The sequence below is a fragment of the Bactrocera oleae genome, chromosome 4, assembly GCF_042242935.1.
Source record: "Bactrocera oleae isolate idBacOlea1 chromosome 4, idBacOlea1, whole genome shotgun sequence".
NCBI classification, from domain to species: Eukaryota; Metazoa; Arthropoda; class Insecta; order Diptera; family Tephritidae; genus Bactrocera; species Bactrocera oleae.
This window is the reverse complement of record NC_091538.1, coordinates 72,261,041-72,282,987: the sequence shown is the minus strand read 5'-3', so window position 1 is coordinate 72,282,987 and position 21,947 is coordinate 72,261,041. Positions and strand designations below refer to the sequence as shown.

The 21,947-nt window shown below is 36.6% G+C and overlaps 1 protein-coding gene across 1 annotated transcript in view; it reads left to right on the top strand.

Annotated features, from left to right (window-relative positions):
• LOC106623219 (uncharacterized) overlaps window positions 1–21,947 on the top strand; it is a 112,526-nt gene that overhangs the window by 26,654 nt on the left and 63,925 nt on the right. The gene's annotated exons all lie outside the window — the stretch shown is intronic.

The following is a 21,947-nucleotide window of genomic DNA, read 5'->3' as shown; positions in this document are numbered from 1 at the left end:
CTCGCTTACAATTATTAGCAGAGACATGGCGCTAATTTATTTAGTTTTCAGAAAGCAAATATACATTTGATGTTGCATTTTCGACCTGGCGAGTCTGTCAAGGTTATCTCCATATTCATCAATTAAGTTAAAGATTAGCTTTCCAGAGTCAGGCCTAATTAATAAATGGCGCGCCCAATAGCCGCCTCGGGGCACTTGTAATTGCGGAGCTGTCATTTGCCATTTATGTTTGTCGCAGCTTAAGTGAACAACCAACAACAAAACGGAAAATATTTGCAGACATTCATTATCCTTACACGACAGGATAGACAGCAGAGCACAGCAAGTCAAGTGTAGAAAAAAGTGCGAGGATAAATTAATGGCAGATGAAGCACAAGCAATAGAGTAGTAGGGAGGAGGCTATTAAAAAGGAGACTCGCAAATATAATGCAAATGAAATGGACAAATGAAGACGGCGTTTTGTGTTTTTTTTTGTTTTAGTAGTTTCTGGGCCGTCAAAGTCCCCTGCAGTGACGTAGTAGCTAAGACGATTACGCGACATGCCGCTTGCATTGAGCCAGGGAATCACTAAAGCTATGCGCGGTGTAGAATCAGTGAGGTATGCTTCAATAGAGATTGAAGTTCAAATGGCTGACGTACGATGTTTTTATTTCTTTTATATTGATATTATCTAAGTTCACGCCCATAACGTCAAGTCCTTTACTTCTGCGCGGGTCAAGTGAACGGCCGCCAGTTCGGTTGTCCTAAAGATTAAGTATGCATAGCAAAATGCGGCAAAGCTGAAATGCTTGTTGTAGGAAATGAAGCCAATGGGAAACAGAAGTCTGTGTGGGTGTGCGTACGGGAGGCTTATGTCTATGTAGTGGACCTTTCGTCAGCCTCTGGCTGCATGGGTGCTTCAAACTTGTAACAGCTGCTTGTTATTTGCATGCTATTGTTTTTGTAAACGAACATTCAATTCGGTTAAATTGGCAACTGTACACCGTTACTCGTTGCTTGTTTAAGCTCTGTTTTTTGCTGTTGCACGTTGTTGACATCTTTAGCCTTTTAGCATTTCACTGCCAAACTGTTTGGCTGTCAGCACTTGCACATGTGCGAAAGTGAGAGAGAGAAAGAGCAAAAAGTGCGGTAGCCTTAGCGGTGCTGGAGGCGCTCCTTCAAAATGAAAAGCGACATTAAAAGTCAGAAAATCAGCGCCAAAGACCAAAACTTAATAAACCAGGCACACAAAAACAAGTCCAATTTGGTGGGAGGGGATGTATAGTTTACAGTTATAACTGTAGAAGTGTAGAAGTAAGAAGTGTCATTGAGCTTTTGGCGCTTTCTGCGCACTGCATTCGTTATTCGTATTCTGTTTTTGACGGCTTTCTGTTTTGCCTTGCCTTGCCTTGTACACCTCTTAACGCACTGGCGACCAACTTTCTGTGTTTGTGCTGTGAATGTCTCAATTTCACCTTTGCATTTGTTGCCTGTGTAACCTTTTAGTTCATCTTGCTGTGTTTGCGGTTTCCATCATTTCCTTTTGCATCCTTATTGCTCTACAATTTAATAGAATAAATGTGTACTAACTTTTGTTTCAAAGTTTTATTATCCCTCACAGCCGTTAGCCACTTTCCACGAGCAATACATACAAATATACATGGACACTGTATTTGGTTGCAGCTGATGAACCGCTTTGTATTTCCTGTTGTTCTTGTAAAATCAGCGGTTTATTGTTTTGTTAAAAGAAGCAAAGTGAATAGAAGAAGCTCTTTGGTAATTCCATTTGGTAAACATAAGTTTTGCCAAAGTGCTTTTATTACACCTTAGCCATTTGTTTTTATATGCCGTTAAAAATTCCAAGTGGGAAATCTGCATGGTTTTGCGGTCGTAAAAAGTTTTTATGCCAGTCGGCACTCTAGCTCTCCTTGAGGTAGGTCGTAAATTTTAATAACCATCAGCGGCGGCATTCATTTCTATAAAAAGCCGGAACAGACTTGGTTTTGTAAGTATACAGATCGCAATTTTAAACTAACACGAAAGGACTCATATTCAGATTAGGTACTCAATTTAAGCTTACTTTCAGCCTATTCGCATTCGAAATATGTTTAGTTATCATTCTAAGCGGTTTATCACTCATTCAGCCTTTAAGGTTTTATATTCACTAGCTAGCCAAAGAAACTCGTCTTTTTCTTGAAATTTTTTAGAAAGCATTTTATTATTTAAATAAATAAAAATAATGTATATTCGTTGAGTTTAATTATTTCAATAATCGGCGATTCATTTTGTAAGATTTGGATTTCTTTGAAAAAATTTACACTTTAGAGTGGTTTACAATATCGAACTTATTATTAGAGTTTTATTCCTTTCATCAATATCTTATACCTGAAAAATGTATCTAAGAAGATCGTGCGAAAATATTAAATTTCGGTACAGCTGTTTGAAAGCCGTTTTTCAATTACTACAAAATTATTTACTGGATCAATTTGTAATTTTTGTCGAATATTCTCAAATTTGAGCATTCGATATACACGCCAAAAAATATATTTTGTGAGATTCACAAGTGAACATAACCCTTTAGTCGTCAAAGAATTTCTTTAACGAGATACTCGTTTTAGTGTTATGCCTTTAAATTATCTGTATTTGTGATTTCTATATATTGAGTTCTTTCAATTCTGAATCCTAGCAGTTTTGAATAAGATTCAATTAAGTGCTTGGCGTCACACATACGCGATGGCAACCGTCGTAAGTATTTGGCTAACGTATAAATTCGATGAAAAGGTGGGATTAAATTTAATTTAAAAATTATCGTGAGCTTAATTTTATTGCATGATCTCTTTTTTGAATCGTGAATGTAAAAAAACTTTCTTAAGTTCAAAGCAGTAACACGCATGCACCTCCCTTTTCAACCAACCAACCAACCAAAAAAACATTAAAGTGCTTTCGACGCTCAGCTTTAATGTCCGAATTGACACAAAGAGGACCTTTAATAAACGCGGTATTCTCTGCAATTGAATGCGTTTGCAAGAACGGCATTATGATAAATTAGCGGCTGTAAGGCATTCGACTACACTAAAATTTGCACGCTTGATTGAGTGCCAAAGCGTCGATCCAGTGCACAGAAACAAAGCCGACGACGGCAAGGGCTCGAAGACATATCAGCCGTAGCGAAAACAAAACCAACAGCTGATATTAGATGTCATACACACAGAAGTGATAGGGGACAGCAGACATGGAAATTAGCGCATCGCCACAGCTGAATGCACCCGCGCCAACTGACAGTAGGGCAAACGCGTGAGTGACAACTCGCGCTAATCGGATGTCAACGCTGGACGCCGACAGCCATGAATGAAAGGTTAAGCACGATATTGAATTTCAACTGCTCGGGGCAAACACCTCTTGGCTTGAATGACTGCATAGACTTTTGTTGGCAATTTCTGAAAACTCGCGCTTTTATGAGTCCAGTTTTATTTTTTGTACCCCTCTAGCGGTGACATTCGCTTATATTGCGCTGTTTGATATTCAGCCCACTGTGCTGGTAATTTCGTTTTATCAAATGCGTTCTTTCCGGTCGCTTCAGTGAGGTGCTTGTATTGGACATGGCGTATGAGTGATGCACAATTTCAGTTACGCATTGCAGTGATATTTTTTGTTGTTTTAAGTACTAACGCTCGCTTACTCATTATAGACACACTGTTTTCGGTGACAGTAAAAGGTCATGTATGTAAAAATATGAATCCGTATGCGAATGTTGGCAGACGATGACTGAGAAAATGCTTTACTCCAAGGTTTTTATGAAAACCATTTTCTAGAACTCAATATGCACCTCCAATTTATTTAAAATATTTAATATTTATCTAACGATTATATGTCATAGAAAAAATATTCATATAATCCACGTCTAGTGGCAAAAAGTACAATTCTTCACGTATGATGCCACAAATAACAAAGATAGTCCCCCTTCTTCCCAGAATTAAGTGGATTTGGCGAAATCGCAACTTAGGTCCATAATTGGCAAGGGAGCCGGTGAAGTTTAATATCAAAGAAAACACTATTTGCATCAATTTGCTGTATGTTTACCGGAAAACGCCGCCAATCATTGTATGAAATTCCCAAATCAGTGTCGCGTCATTACAGAAGCATGGCGTTGACGCTGATTAAGCCCGAAGTCGTATGTCAGCATTATTGAAAGAAAATGAAATTTGCATCCAAACACTTTCAATGTCATATACACGCACACCCACATATATGTAAAAGCAAATACTTACAAGCTTTGCATACAGATTTCGATTTAACATCATATACACGACTCTACGTCAGCTCCGTCGAACATGCCGCCGCAGGACAAGTTGACAGGTGTCGTAGATAAATAAAATAATAAGTCATACACAAACCAAACCAACAAAGCGAAGCCAACGAAACACAATAACATCCATTGTGCGTGTTAAGTTATTCAAGTGTATGCGCTTGTGAATATGTGCGTATGAAATTATAGACGTAAAGAGAAGCCTATGAGATTAAGCTCAGTGAATGTGAAGCACGCCGGTGCTCCTGAATTACTGACTACATTAGTGTGTGTATGTATGTGTCATATACATATATGGAAGGACTGCAATTAATGTAACACAGTTTCGAGTGTACTCACACACATGCATACATGTGCTTGTAGAAGAGTAGCGCCTTGTGAAATGGAGGGCATTTACTGTTCATAAAGACCGTTCACCTTTGCCTGCGTGTTAAAATTTTAATTTCTGGCATCTGCGGTAGCTGTCCTTTCGCCTTTTCGGCGTCGCTGTCCTCCGCGTGTTCCCGTCTTCTGTAGCGCCGACGATGAAATGTCATTATCGCGGACAACAGCGTGGCACAAGGAGGTAAAAACTTATACACCGATGGGCTGTTACTTGGCATGACTTGCTGCCTGGCTGCTGTCGGCTGCCGGCTTGCTGAGGAGATGCTGAAATGTTGCACCGTCATTGTCACTGCGACAAAAGCAACACTTGTCGTGGTATTGTAAGCATTGTCGGTGGCAAGGTAAGTTGCGTGCGCACGTCTGAGTTCAAGAGGCACTGCGGCGTCGCTGTGTTGGTATTTCTTTAATGCCGCATACCTTTCGCTGGTGCGTATATATATCTCCGAGGATATATGTGCCTTTATGCGTGTGTGTGGATGTGGTAGTGTAGGATTTCGCGCGGCGCGCGTTAAACGCAAGCGACGTGTTAAGATCAATTTTGTTGAGTACTTCGTTGTGACCTTGGCGTACTCGATGTATATGTAAGTAAAATATTTTATGCTGTGCAGAAGCGCAAGAGACGAAGCGTGTAAGGGAAAGATAGATATGGAGGGAAAGATGGAAGAAAAGCGTTTGCAGATGACATACGAATATTAATAAAGATTTAATGAAATTTTCTGTCACGCCAACTGACTGTATTTTGCATATTTAAATAATAATCAGAATTAATGACTACACGGCGGATGATTGATATTTATGCATGATAAAGTCCGGGCACTGAAGGTAAGTGGGCAGAAGAGTAAAATTTTTAAGAATGGTTAAAAATACCAACGATTGAGAATGGTGGACTCACGTTTTAAAATATTAAAGAGTTATATCTACTTGTAAATTTCAAAAAAAAAAAAAAAATGGTGAGGACAATGGCTGGACCGAACAACTTGAAAATTTCGCTCAGCCTTCTTTCATACATTTCTGAGGTAATAATCGTAGATTTGATATTTCTGATAACGATTTCGATTTTTTAAGCCACTCTAAAATGTAAAATAAGTTATCAACTTTTAAAGTACACTAAATTCTGTATATGTAGATTATCTTATGTATTTATTAAAAAAATGCCTCTTCAAAGAAAAAAATAATAATAATAATAATTCACAAAGAAACGCCTTTTTTTAATGAAATGTGGATATAATCTCTTCTGCTTGTTGTGGTTAATTAATTTTGTGCGACATGTAATTTGAGGATCAGTTGTAATAAGTGATTGGAGTTATAATATATGAGCACAGTTCTCGGTTAAGTCCTTTACCTCTTTAATGGTGTGCTTGGGAGCTGTGAAATTTATTTTTGTAAGTATGAAGTGTTTGAATTAAAGGTACATCACTGAATTGATGAGTTGTATCGAGCACCGCTTTACAAGTCAAAGCTACAGGTTTTACTGACACGTGCAGGCTGAAATTAATGACATTTTAACAGCAGCAACCGTAAACTAAATATATACATTCATAGACTTTACAGAACCGAAAGCAAAAAAAATTAATTTTTAAATTAAATTTAAATTTATTTACACTACATAAGTGACTGCAGTTGACGTGTCAGCTCGCAATAAAACATGCTTTGCATTATTTAAAAAATGCTACAGGCCTTTTGCCGCGATGAAAAAAACCAAAGGGAATTATTTTTTTTCATACGACACATTGTGCGGATTATTTGTGTATTTTTATATTTATTTGAATTTTTTAATATTTTTGTACTGTTCTGCTGGTCATTTTAGCTTTTGCTTATCAGTTGTGATTTCGGTTCGAAATAATTTTTCAATCCTGCTATAAACGCTTTTCTTCACATATTTTATCGAACTCAACGCTTCACGCATACACACCTATGTACATGCGTGTATGTGTGTGAGAATCAAATAAATTCCATTTGCGTCGCTTTATTTCGGCAACAATGTGGGGAGCATTTAAGTAATTGATTCACAAAAGAGACTTTTTAAAATGCATGGCCGCTTTGTGCCGTTAACGTATACGCAATCATAAACACATGCATACTTGTACAAGTACATGTTTTATTTAGTGCTATTTGTGGCTTTTGTCTTCTTCCACTTTTTGTGGCATGCCACTCCCAAGTGTGCGATCCGGCCGTCGTTTAGCAGGTGTCCTTCGTTCAGCACACAACGTGGGCGATACAGTTAGAGATTTGATTATTTTTTTAAGGCAATCTATGGAGAATGGTTTATGCCTAAGATCACGTTATTTAGTTTTATTGCTCAAGCCAAACACATAAAAACTCACTAGAACTTTGGCGAATTGAAACTAACATCGTTAAGTTAACTGTTGCCGCAATCAATGACATATAACGGTAGGCATACCGTTCACATTTGTGTTTTTGTAGAAAACACCGCGAGTGTAGCTAGAATACGAAGCATTATTGCTAGAAGAAGAAAACAACCTTTCCTCGTGGGTTATGGTCTTTGGTTCTGGGCAATGGATGATAGATCACATAGAAGAATTAATTCTTTCAAAAGTCTACCTCAGTTTCAGTGATTTTAATTCATACTTCGAATTGCTATCAATTTCGAGAATCTTGGAAATGTGTATTTTGATGAAATAATACACTCAAGTATTACCATCTTTATCCATCATCCACTTTAAAGAATTCTCAACCATGGGTTGATACAAAATTTCGCATAGTGCAAACTCTTTGCTTTTTTATATATGCGTAAGCCGTCTTAAGAATACCATTTTCTAACTCTGTTAAATATTTTTTATTATTATTATTCGTATTTATGATTTAGCATTTCTCGTTGGATATTAAGGCAAATAGTTATCTCTTTGTGCTGCGTACTGGTAGAAAGCAGTGTAAGGATACCAAAAACAGGAAGATAAACCAGAATGGGAATATGGAAATAATATTAAGAAATAGTCGTTAAGAGTAAAGTCAAAAAGAAAAGAGAGGTCAGCATGAGCATAGTTCGGTTTTTTATTTGCATTGTCTTTTATACGGTTTGCCTTTTCCTTTTCACGCTTTTTGTCAGCCTGTTCAGCTTCTAAGTGCCATAAATTTGACGCTTCTCTGTTGCTTTAGTGCGCACAACTTTTGTTTGTTTCTTTCACCTAGTTTTTAATGTCTCTGCTCCCTGGATGTACTTACATACAGGCGCTTTCACATATGAGAGCATATGTGTGTATTCGTTAGTAGAATTTGTTTTTATAAATCAGTGGAGAGCAAGTCATGGCTTTTGAATCCGCAACAAATTGCACGTAATGAAATTGAAAAGCAAAGTCTAAAGGCGAGGTGAAGTTACACGGATAAATATTGCCAAGCGAGGAGCATAAATCAAGCACTGAACGTTTTTATTGAATTGAGCTGAATGAGCATCCATATTTTAGTTTTTGTGATTGCTGGGATTGTGCAATCGAACGTTGGCATAAAAACCAATTTTAGTGTGCCTGCTAGTTTTGGGGAAGAACGGCTAGCATGACTGCGAGTGCCTTGAGAATATTAATTTAAAGCTTGTAAATAATTCATACTGGTTTTTCTCACATGATGGGAGTTTCCACGTTAACTGGCATATGACTAGCAAGGAAAATTGGAGCCTGTTAACTGGTTTTATGAGACACGAAACCTTTAAAAGAGATACCGAAACTAGTTAGGCGTCCAAAATCCACCATTCAAACAGTAATCGTGCCCTTAAAACTATTGAAAGTGAAAAAATGCCATAGGTGTAATATTCGAATATCTTTGAAGTAAAACCATAGCAGGAAATTATCCGTAGGTGAAATATGTCTTATAAAGCGATCAAACTGTCAAAAGGACCATAACCATAACACTTACCGACTATAAACTACTCTGATATATTATATAACAATTGAAATTACTCTGCTCGCCCTTGCAATATATAACTTTAATATAAGGGAGTACGTGATATCCCATTAATGGGCGTACCCAGTGTAGAATTACAAAAAAATGTTTTTTCTCATGTTTCGATAAGTTACATCTTAACAAATAATATACTAAAATTTTAAATCGATATCGCAGCTAGTTTGGTAACCGCTCAATTGGTACTCGCTCAGTTCAATCAGCTGCATCAGTTTATCTTTAGAACTTTTTTTCTAAACAGCATTGTTCGAATTGTGATTGAGTGATTGCTCTGAAACAAATGAAGCGATGACTGTAAAATTACTGACCAGTTTTTTCATGTGATCGAAAATCGAATTTGTCGGACAAAAAACGACAAAACATTCTGGGTAAAATTAAACTATTTTTCAAAAGCCGCCATTTTGCTAATTTTTGTTTTTTTCCAACTGTAGATCATTGTAATATATGGACAATATCTTCAAGTATAGAATTTCTTTAGGTTTCATCCACTGTGAAGTTCGGAATCACTGCAGCAATTTTTGAAGCAAAAATCGATCGATCGGCGAACTCCGACGGCGCTAAGGCAAAAGGTCATCCTATCCTTGGTTTTTAAAGGTGTGCTCCATAAACTGATGTTATTTTTTCTTATTCTTTATATCTTTGATTATGCCAGTATTTCTAAAAATATATCTATATTTAAAATAAATTATTTATTCAATATAAGTGATCTTAAGTGATTTCCTGTCATATTTTTGACTTTAGGTTAATTTCGGGTGTTGCGCAAAATATTAATGCATATATTATATTGACTTGTTTATACTTAGAACTAACCAGGAACTAAATTAATATAATTATTATTATTGCTGGCTGTTCGGTTGTTTATGAAATAAACATTGCTTTTTGGCCTTAGTGAAATTACGTGTAAAAGGCTTAGTAAACTTAAATATTGCTGTCATAAGCATTTGAAATTAATTAATATTGTCCTATCACATTATAAGATATTGAACAACCTTTAATTGCATGTCTGTCGTTGTTTAATAAATGCTTTGTTATATAACTTCAAAATTGATAACAGCCTAAAATTTGTGGCAAGTGACGACTCGATTAAACAAGTCACAAGAATGGTCAGCACACTCAACATTTAATAGCAAGAGGCTAAAGAGGGCTGACAAGCGTGTTGAAAGAGAAATGTTACTAATGAAGAAATATATTTAGGAAGAGGAAGAAGACAAATTAAAGCAAACGACTCGGAAGACATTAGTTAATCGACGAGTGCGCACGTAAACGTTTTGTAGCAGCTTTGGGGCTGTGAAAGCCTTTAAGAGCATGGGTTCAAGGTTATGTCAATCTCTGACGTCATACTCTTATTTCTTTTTGTTAAGTAAAAATGGTGTAATAAAAACAAAAGAGATGGGCATATACGCCTATAATATATATGTAGATATATGCGCATATAGAAAAGTGATGACCATGGAATCGTGCCGAAGGACTTTGACACCGCACAGTGATAAACTTGTACGAAATAAATTTTAGGACACGTGCCATAAATATTAGGAGAGTTTTATGTAAATGCAATGGCTGCCAATACATCAACGAATTTATTTGATTGTTCTAATGTTTATATTTCGGCATAAAAGGTCTTTCAAATTCAATGTTATGAGCGCATATCAAACATGCGCCTGTGAATGTGTTTGCACTAACACACGCATGCACACATAAATGCTGTTGGGTTAAATCGAGATAAGCGCACATACATACATATATATGCGATAGACATGAAATACAAACAACAAATATATACATATATATATGTTTGATACAAATAACTGAACTGTGTGTAAGAGCGTGTTAGAATAAACATTATATACCCATACATACATACTTACAAGTATTTATGTGAGTTCGAAAATTTATAGCCCATATAATGTTAGAGCTTTCAGCTTTCTCATTTTACTCAGCTCAGCCATTATCGAGAGAGTGCACCTTCTCATTATCTTCGCCTCTTTTGTGCGGCGTAGGGCCACATTACTTTGTGAAAGTCTATCCACCCGTCTGCCAAAGTTACCGCTGCTCGCTCACGCACACGCAGACACACTCAAATGGCCTGTGAGCTCGGCGAGTCTGTCTACTAATTTATGACATAAATCAATTTTGCCATCATGGCAGCATGAAGGATGTCAGGCATTTGTACAAATTTACTATCGTTACATTCTGTCTGCGTGGAGCCATCAATTGATTTAGATGCGTCTGCACACACACATGCGTTTCATTTTGTGTGCTATTTGGCGCTGTGTGTAATGGCTGGGGAGTCGAATGGGGGAGCGGTTGATGGTGACGATCCACTTAAGCACTTCAGTTCGTTATTGTTTCCGATGCAGCCGAAAATTTGTTGCTTTGTTTTATCATAACGGATTACAAGTGAGACACTTAGACTAAATGTGTGCATTAGTATAAATGTTTGTGAGTTTAAGGCTCGATACATATGTGGCATTTTACTCGGTTTTATTTCGTTTTATGAGACAAGTAAACTTTTTATTTTACACCAAATTTTACAATCTCATTTTATTTCACTTTTTCTAGGCGGCTAAGTCCTTTACTAGCTGCTAGCTTTCAGTTTTATGGGATTAGAAGTTTTGCGATATTTGATTTGATGATTTGTGCAAATGCCCTGCTAACTATTTGCGAAGTACTGCCTAGGATTACAATAGCCAAATGTCTGTGGATGTGTGCGTGTAATACACTGACAAACTTTTACATTCATAAACTTTGGTGCGCTTTGAGCTCTCTCATCACCAAATGTGTAAAGCCGATTTTTCTGTGGACTGATTTTATCTATTTTTGATAATATACCACATTAGACTAAGCGCAACATACTTTGCATATACCTCATATAACCCTATACCTATATATGTATATGCATATAAGCTAGAAAGAGTTAGTATCAAGTATACCGTATATATACTAAGTTAAGTTTTACGGCTGATCCAAATGTTAAGCATCACATTTTGAAAGATCTTATGTAAGAGTGTAGGCAAAACGCCTTAGACCCTTTTAGTAGCAAAACTTGGACAATTAAGAAGGATATATGAGATGATATAGTGGCCACGCTCCCAGTCTAAAGTTATTATGAAGTTTTTCGGTAACATAAATAGTGAGGACAATCTAAGTTTTTGAGATATTGAGCTGAAATTTCGCTCATATCATCAAAAAGCTGCTCATTGCTCTGAAACGCCTATATCGGACCAATATAGCATATAGCTGTCGTACAAACTAATCGATCAAAATTAAGTTATTGTACGGAAACTTTTTTTATTTGTGAAGGGTGCCGAAGTTAGCGTTTTACCTTGTTTTTAGTTTTCTTTGCTATTTGTGATTGATGTCCTGATATTCCCAGCTGCTAACAGGCATGAATTTTCAGGAAATTTATATTCGTGCTAATAAAGGACAGAAAGGGTGCGCCGGCTATTCTTCGCATAATCCTTTTCTTATCGCACTAAAGTCATTATGGCGCTGCTGCCAAGTCGAAGCTTTAAGTGAAATGATTAATTAATGTAGCACGTTAGTGGAATAAATGTTGCCAAGGCATCACTCAATCAAACAATTCTCAAATTTTTTTAGCTGTTTGTTATTGTTGTACTATTTAGACGAGTATCGGCGTAAGTCAGCGCGACTGCCATTGAAGCAAGAAGCAAATCGTTTAGACATTGTTGTTGTACATATTTGTTGTGCTTGCGGCGAGTAGTGCGCGCGCTAAGTGTGCGGCGGTTAATAAGCGTAATGAAATGATTATAATAAATTTTGCCGTTGCAGCTGTTGATGCGAGTGCCTGAGGTGGCAAGTCGGCGAGGATAATTTCTCAACAGAAATCACTGTTGCGCGGCATTTCGTATTTAAGTAATTTCATAACATTATGCTCAACGATATCGCTTGTTGTGGCGGCTGCTTAGATAATTGCAGTTAGTATTTGGAGAGATTGAAAAGTTTTCACACTGATTAACGGTGCTTGAAACAACTGGGACACTGTTATTTAAGTCATTCTAATTTGGCAAAATGAGTCTCAGAATGCTTGAATAGTTGCAGATAAGAGTGAATAGGCGGCGCTTTAGCGATAAGTAAGTGCGTAAGCGGCATCTTCTCAAATATTATCTGCTGGAAGCCAAATTGGCGCCGGTTCTCTGAAAGTTTAAGCTTCAATAGCAGCGTAAAATGCCATTACAAAGTCAATAAGAATAATTGTTATTTGCCAAACCGTTGGAATGCAGGAGCAGTGAAACCCGTTGGTGTGGATTTATAAAAACAAATAAAATAAAATGTTTGTATTGCATCTTCCTTAATTCCGCATCTACAGTATGGCACTAATTTCAAGATAACGCAAGTCGCCATTTTGCTGTGCCATTATTTGTTCTTACTTTAATCGATTTAAGCATGTTAAAAGCTCAGGGATATTTCCATCTCAGAAAGTTGCTCATACGCCCCGTTATGTGCAGTCGTGAGAGGCTGAGCTGCTTGCTATGCATGTGTTTATTTAAATACTTATGCTCGGCGTTGGCAGCACAATTTCCAAAAGTATTTTCTACACGTAAGTTTACATGCAATAGTTAGACTCGGGGATAGGCGAGGTAGTGCAAGGGAGCCACCCACAGCAATCACACTAAAGCCGGCGTATATATGTATATATATATTATGTTCGTATATATAAACTTTCGTTAAAAAATGTGTTTGTGTGCCCGCGTATGTATGCATGCCTTTATTTGTGACGCCGCCCTACTTTGCTGTCAAGTATTTTACCTAGCGGCAAGCTCAAATACTTTCTTCACAACAACTACAAACACAGTAAGTCAACCCAAACAACTGGCAGAAGCAATTGGAAGAGTTTTTTTTGCCGAGCTTTGCATATTATAACTAAAAGCTTACTTAATAGCTCACAGAAAAAATTCGAAAACTGTGCGCGTGTGCATTTCAGGTGTTGTTGCTAGTCGAATTACTACAATTTGTTAACCAAATTGCGCCAGCAGGTGTGTAATTTTATTTATATCTGGTCGTAAATTAGTGAAATTGATTTTCTTAAATACTGTGTGGTGCTGCGTTTACTAAGCCATTATTTTACTTTCGTGCTCCGTCTACAAGCAAATAGTGCGCGCCAAAGCTGAAGGTATGCTTAGCAGAAGTAGGTGTTTGCCTTAGCTCGATGCGTGCGTGAATTCAGTTCCTTAAAACTGCCAATTTATTTGCTACATCAACCATTAATAACATTTTTGAAGCCTCATAAGACTAAAGACCCAACATTAATTGTGTTTGATTCAAAGTAAATTTTATGCTAGGGAAGTACTGAGTTTAAGCGCACAATAACGAATCGCTATTAACACTTAAAGACATTAATAAACGAATCGCTTAAGCGAAAAAATGCTAGGATATTTTGCTTTCATTAAACTAACAGATATAATTACCTAAAATATATAGAAAACATTTCTATGAATCCATTGGTATTATTAAGCCATATATTGGTACTTAATATTCTCCGACTAGAAAAGTAGAATAGGGATTTTAACATACGATTAATATAAGTCACAAATACACATCCAAGTGTATTCAAAACTAAAAATATAAGGAAACATAATGCTACTCCTGCTCAATAGAACAGGTAGTTTCTGATGTATATTTGTCATAAGCTTTGATATATTTTGTATTGCTCAGTGATTTGGACGAATCCGGTGCTACTTTGGCTTTTGTTCCTGCATATGATTGGGCGAATCAATGAGTACAAACGTAATGGTGAATGAATGAGAATAATCTAAATCAAATGTTCTTCAATTCTATGAAAATTTTTAGAGTTTCTTATATCTGCAGCGAGTATACTTGGGTTTTTCCAACTGAAATAAAAACTTGAGGAAAAGAAAGGCATCGGCGACTTTTATGCACAATAATAATTTGCAAACATTTTTGAGTTTGTGAATGCCTAGAAATTTCAGGAGTTTATTGAAGATTTTGTAACTCGTATATAGTGCTAGTATAATCCAAATATTAAGGCAGTGTACATTGTACGGCAACACCGATACTACAATAATTTCAAATTTGGATTGATGAATTCGAAAAATGAAATTGATGATAAGATTGTAAATTCCAAAGGATAGTTAGCGCAAAATATTTAACATAAAATATTTTTTGGAAATAAAATAGCTAAAGAAAATGTTCAAGCTTGCGAATGATTATCAGCTAGTTTCGAACACAATATGATTAAACACGCAATGCTATTAGTTGTACTCTATACTTAGTCCAGTTTGATGCAAGAAATTCCTAAGCAGCTTTACTATTTGGTATGCGTCTGCCGTGGCATATGAGTGACTAATATCACGCTGCTAAGTGTCTCAGTGTGTTGCAGTGTGAGAACAGCCAATATCATTAAACCAATTTGCACAAGTGGACCAGACAATTGCACATTAAACTAAGCTTTTGTTATGCGTCTGCATCTAATAACGGTTACGAAGGAACTGAAGTGAAACGGAAAGTGAATTATAATGTAGTAGTTAATCCGGCGGCTTCCAGATTAGGCACAGCTGCAGACTACTTTGGAAGTGTGCGCAAAAACTGTTTTGCACAGTCCTTGCAAAATCCTTTTGTGCGACATTTTTATGAGCCATTGCCATTAGCGACGAACGTCCATCAAAAAATCAACGCATTTCTCTAAAGAGCTTTTCAGGAGAGAGCGATATAGGTAGTCGCTATTAGCTATGCGTCTGCATCTAATAATTACAAATTTCAGCAAGTGAGCGTATCGATGACGAAGTTTTTAGGCATTCAGAAACTCAAAAATGTTTGTAAATTATTATTGTGCATAAAAGTCGCCGATGCCTTTCTTTTACTCAAGTTTTTATTTCAGTTGGAAAAACCCAAGTATACTCGCTGCAGATATAAGAAACTCTAAAAATTTTCATAGAATTGAAGAACATTTGATTTAGATTATTCTCATTCATTCACCATTACGTTTGTACTCATTGATTGGCCCAATCATATGCAGGAACAAAAGCCAAAGTAGCACCGGATTCGTCCAAATCACTGAGCAATACAAAATATATCAAAGCTTATGACAAATATACATCAGAAACTACCTGTTCTATTGAGCAGGAGTAGCATTATGTTTCCTTATATTTTTAGTTTTGAATACACTTGGATGTGTATTTGTGACTTATATTAATCGTATGTTAAAATCGCTTTGATTTGTAATAGTTTTAAATGCTTTTCGTTTTCTTCATGTTATGTAAAAATTAAATATTCTCCTTTTCTAGTCGGAGATATGGCTTAATAATACCAATGAATTCTTTGAAATGTTTTCTACATATTTGAGGTAATTATATCTGTTAGTTTAATGAAAGCAAAATATCCTTGCATTTTTTCGCTTAAGCGATGTTAAACATATATAATTTGTGCACTTTAAAAGTTCTTTTATTAATGTCTTTAAGTGTTAATTGCGATTCGTTATTGTGCGCTTAAACTCAGTACTCCTCTAACTAAAATAATTACTGAGTTCTTTAGATTGGCTATTTTTCATTTACGTACTTATTTTGTATGCCATGGAATCCGATTATGTTGTAGCAAATCCGCGTTCGCATGCATTCATAAACATTTTCGAAGTTCATTTGTAGTCAATAACGGAATCAACTTCCTTAAATTTCTCAAGAGAGGTTAAAAATAGCTCAGATTGTACGCACTGCTAATGCAAACGTTGCGCTTGGGGCTTAAATAGTATTCAAAACTCAACGAGTCATTCTTCATTCAGGCGCGCAGTGGCGGCATTAATCAAAAATATCATCATGGAAGCAAAAGTCATCATTCCACTTCCCGCTTGCCACTTGACGTACGTCCGCATTCACCGCGCCTACACCGAAGTGCTCGCACAGAAACGTGCTTGTACGATGCGCTTGTAAAATTCCTCGCACACTGATGGACAATCGCTTTGCGGCGCTGTCTGTGTGTGCGTGCCATTTAAATGCTTAAGCAATTCATATTACTTTGCTGATTTTTCGTATAAATAGTAAAGTTGTGTGCTTAAAATAAATGTTCTTTATTTATTCGAGAATTTGTGGAAATTTAATGCGTGTGAAATAACTTCTTGGTGCAAAGTTCAATATTTTAAGCGATCAAAGACATCCATGTACACCTAATTTATATACGAGTAAAGCCCAGAAAGTAAAACAAAGATGCGGTGGCACTTTGCTGGAATTTTAATGAAATTTCCAACTGTTTGCCAACAGGTTTGCGGTACTCACGAAATGCAAAGGTTGCTTTACTTACAACCATAGCTCAGCCGATCGATTTTTTACGAGGGTCAAAGGAATTGGAAGTGAAACTAACAAATTTACAGCTCATGAAAATATAAAAAATGAAGAAGAGATAACTTATTTATAACATTTAAATATTATTTACCGTTATTTCTATGATTTATTAAATTACTCTTTAGTTGTGTGATGAAAGAAAGTGTTGAAAAAGGTTAGTAAGCATGTACTAGTGATGTGAGTCAAGCTAAGTGGTGTCTATTTTGCCTGCCATGGCGTATGAGTAATAAAAATTGATGTCTTTATGCCATTCAACTGAAGAGAATGGTTCAATGAAAGCTGTAATATAATTGTACTGATGTTTTTGCCGCTAAAAAACCTTTGATTTGAATATACTGAAAATAGTGGTTTTCATTTTGAAATGTTCGCTTTTAATTTGACCTCTAAAATTCGTTTATAATGATTTTTTTTCAAAGCAAAAACGTTTCTCAACTAAAATTCATTGCCCACACAAAATAAAGCGAGTTTAAATATGTGCGACTTAATTGTAAATTCGGGCAGAGGACAACGGCAGCTTTTCAAATGAAGTCCACACATACAATTTGAGCTCAACTAATGGCAATTTACATAAAGCTGAGTACTTCATGGAATAGCTGCAGTACCAAGGCTTTAAAAATGAAACTAAATATCACGAAAGTGAACGTGAAAGTAATGAAATGCCCTACTCTGTGCTGGAGCCGAAGGACTTGAACTAAATTAAAATGGAAATGTTTTTGGCTGCACGAGCGTGCCAAGCAATGCAAAGTGGCCGCCATCGATTGATGACAGGCATTGGCAATGTGTGTGTGCCTGCGTGCTTGCGTTAGTAGCTCGGTGCGGTGTGGATGGTGTTGTTGAGGTGGGTGGGGGCAAGTTCAAATTATCGACTCTAAAGGTAATATTAAACGAAATGAATTCTGAAAGCAATAACACATGAGAATTCCATTTATGCCATTCTTTCTGTAGACGGACGTTTATTTGTGTACACAGAGTGGACAGCAAACACAATCGCAAACACACACACACACACACACAGGGTGACAGCAGAATGTTTAATTCGTTTTAAATAAACATTTATTTAACGGCAAAGACCATTCGGGGTGCATACTATGAGGTTAAGGCAATAATTCGAACACACACACGTACACTTATGTTTGCATTTGTGTAGTTGTGTTATGAAACAGAAGGTAATGCTTTGCAGCAACAACAATAATTGAATGTCATTCTACCACACAGCCACTCGTGTTTGAGCACGTGAGGTGTGACACTTAAATTGTACTCATCACTCAATGACAAATGCTTGAAAATACCGAACTGAATGCGGACGCACCTGTTACGGAATTAAATAGTCGGAAATCGAAGAGCTTTTAAGGACTGACTTGACTGACTTTACATAACTGACTGCACATGTGGATACATCTGTTATCGATATGCAAATATTTTGTTGAATTTTCAGAAAGCTTTGTATTTAAATGAAGTGTACCAAACCACAGACCAATTGGGGTTATGTAAATGAAATAGTTCAGTTTTTAATTTATTTTGTGTCAATTATTTTCAGTTGTAATGCTAGACTAAATTGTGAATGCACGTTTGAATAGAATTGCTTGCATGTTACTGCATGATTTATCCATAGACTTCAGATGTACTTTTACAACATTTTATTGAAAATCAAAATTTTGATTAGTACTTCGATTACTACAATATTTGTATTCGTCTTTTGTTAAGCTATTTTTTTTTTTTGGTTTGAAACAGTAAAATCTTCCTCATCGCCAGACACTTTTTTAGTAGTCAGTCCTCCTGGAGATTGGTTGTGGCATTCATTCAATCGGGACGGAATTTAAAAATTTTTCAAAATTTATTTTCGATTCTTAAAATGCTTTAAAATCGCATCACAATGTTCTGTTTTTGTTTTGTATTTCAATACAACTAGTGCTTGCCACTGTGTTGGTAGGCCATTACGCGGCGCATCTTTGTCTAATTTCCCTACTCGCGTCTCATTTTCACCGCTATGCACTAACCACCATCTACTACGATGTGCGACAAATGCAAACGTTTTTTTTTTCTCGATAAAAATGTTGCCTCATTTTACGGAAACATTATATAAATGTTACATTTTTTACATGATAAAAGAAAAAAAAATGCCAGCCAACTCATGTGCAATATTTATTGTTAAGCTTAACAAAACTAATCGATTCTTTATAATTAGTAGAAAAAATTGTTTAAAAAAAAAATGTATATCAAAAAAAATCTCACCCTTACGTTTTGAGATGAGCAGAAAATGTTGCGCGTTTTTCAGATTAGAAGACAAAATTCTGAGGAATAAACCGAAACTTTGATAGCCGAGGCATAGGGCAGAATAAATGCAACCATTTTGTAAGAAAAGCAACGCTATGCCGCTCCTCCACCCTTCGTCATTACACTGCAGCTGCGCTCGACACACAAACAGATTGAACGGCGTTACAACCGTGGCGGTTTGTCAAATTTATGTGAATGGGAGTTGAGATACGACAGCAACAGCTTGACATGGCGAAAATTGATGTGAGCGTAATTATTGTGGTAACACTGGCATCAGTGGCAGATGGCGCGCTGTCAAATAATGCATGCGCTGCTTCACAAACTTTCTCATACTGGGGAAAGCAGCGCAACATGGCATATGGTGCGCTGGGCCAATACAACAACTGTGCAGCTTCGCTTAGTAAATCAAGGCGGGCTACCTCCTCACTGTTTGGACTGACGCCGATACCTCTTAGCACACTAATATTATTATATTATGCGGATTTTGAAGGCTTTACATTTCTGTTGTTGAGCGTGAAAGCTGGTGTTAAGTGTTCTGACATCAGTTCTCATAAGATGCTTAAACAGAAAGTGGCAACCTGGCAAGTATGCCCTCAAATAAATCGGGTACGTATCCTCAAATAATTGCGCACGTGTGTGAGCCAACACCGCATACCGTTTGGTAATTACACGCCTGTACAATCAGTACACGAGCGCTATTGTTGTAGTTCCGAAGTGGGAAAGTTAATATTGGAGCGCCGCAATTGCAACAACCGTCGCGACACCGCCGACCTTGTAGTCGCACGCCCACAAAACTTAACGTTCGCATGCTTATGCTCACTCGCTCCCTCCCTCATCACTTAGCGATTGTTGTATTAAGCTCACATTTGCATACAACGATGCCTGCCACTTTGCCAGTCACTTTTGCTCGTCATTCATGTCGTGCTTTTCTTCAGCAGCGGGCGTGCGCACTTTTCTTGCCCATTGCCTTTAAGCAGCAATTAAAAATTTCCGCTTTACCACACATTTTAGCATATTTACATAAGCCTCTGGTATGCACTCGATACGGGCATGTTCGTGCTTATGTGGGTGTTGGGGCTTCATACATTCACAAGTATTCATAAATACCCAAGGAACCGAAAACGCTCATAAGCGCTCAAGCGTGCGCGTGCTCTTGTGTGTTGCGCGCGTAACTTTCCTCGCTGTTTCTTGTTTGTTTGTTGCTGTATCCCATTTCTATAGAAACCCGCCTTGTTTTCTACAAACTTTTGGGAAACAAGCATTTAGTGAATGCCTACTTTGCTTTATGGCGCCTTAATTGTGCCGCTTGAACAAAAAACAACTTTGCCGCATTTCGGATTAACCAAATCTCAAGTGTGTCGAAATTTTATGAGTGGCGTAATTGTAATTGAGAAATATTATATCGACACAGCGGGTGTTTCAAAGTTTATTCAAATAAAGCAGAGAGACCGCAGTGATTAGTCGTGTGCTTTGATAGGTCTGGCGGAAAGGTGTAGTATCCTTTTTAAGAGACAACAGAACCAAAGTTAGCCAGTTTTGAACCTTTTCGCTTACGCTTTATTTTATGATTTAGGAATTTGAGTATTTCGGTTAGACAGGATAAATTGATTTATGAATTAAGTTTGGTGTTTAATCAATTAATTAACGCCTGTCACTAACTAAATATTTCACCATTTAAAATTTCAATACAACAAACAATTTACAATTTTTGCGAAGCAAAAAATCTTTACTCAACATAAAAGAAGGGTACTGAATAAGGTTAATTATCTTTTTCTGCGGAGATAGAACTCTATAGCGTATGCTACAACTAACTGGATTATTTAGGTCATTTAGCATGGATGAGATGTTGGCTTAAACATTTGAGGCAGAGTAATAAGTACCCTACCTTTTAATCATTACTAGTGATTGGATTTTATTTGAAAATTGGACTAAAGAATGGAAGGGTTTATGGTGTGATCCAAAAGGCTTAGAATAAATAGAACGTCCCAGATATCACCCCGTTTTAAATTACCGAAACTATATATAAGTGATATAGTGTGACAGACGATAAAAGAATGTATTATATGCGAAGCCTTAACTACAAAAATTATGAATAATCCATATTTCTTTCTTCCGTGTGTTCATGGGCAAAATTTGATTTTCATTAGTTGCAAGTAGTTAAGCAACAGCCTTAATTGTTTTATTATTATAATTCTGATTTTCTTTCTGAAAGTTGTGTCGGAATTTCCTTAAACATTGACATTTTTCTTTCCGTTTCGATAACTTGAATGTAAAGTATGTATTAAATATCCAAAAAGTCTTATAAATAAATGCTATCTTCGATTCGTCAAACGTTACTCTCCAGCGAATCGAACAAACTATATCATAGGTTCAAAAAAAGAGGCATTACTTGTGGTGCAAACCTGCGCATGGACAATAGCGTTATGATTCTTTTTTAGTGGAAAAATTCTTCTTTTTTTGTATTAAAAACGTTGCTGTAACCCTGTATTTTGGTTTTCTATGGTTTATTATAGTTGACATTTTAAAAATACAAGAAAAATACCAAATTAATATGTTCGTTTATCATTTGAACCATTCACAAGAGTAAAAGTGAGCTAAAATATTCAAAACAAAACTTGGCAGCATTTAAGATAGAAGTTATACCACTTTAATGAAGTAGCCGCATTCCCTCTTGCTTCAATTCAACTCGATAACTTTGTTTTTGCTTTCACATGTACATTTTTTGACAAGAAAGCAGAAGCGAACAGAGAAATGACTAATCGAAGACAGCTAATAGTAATTCA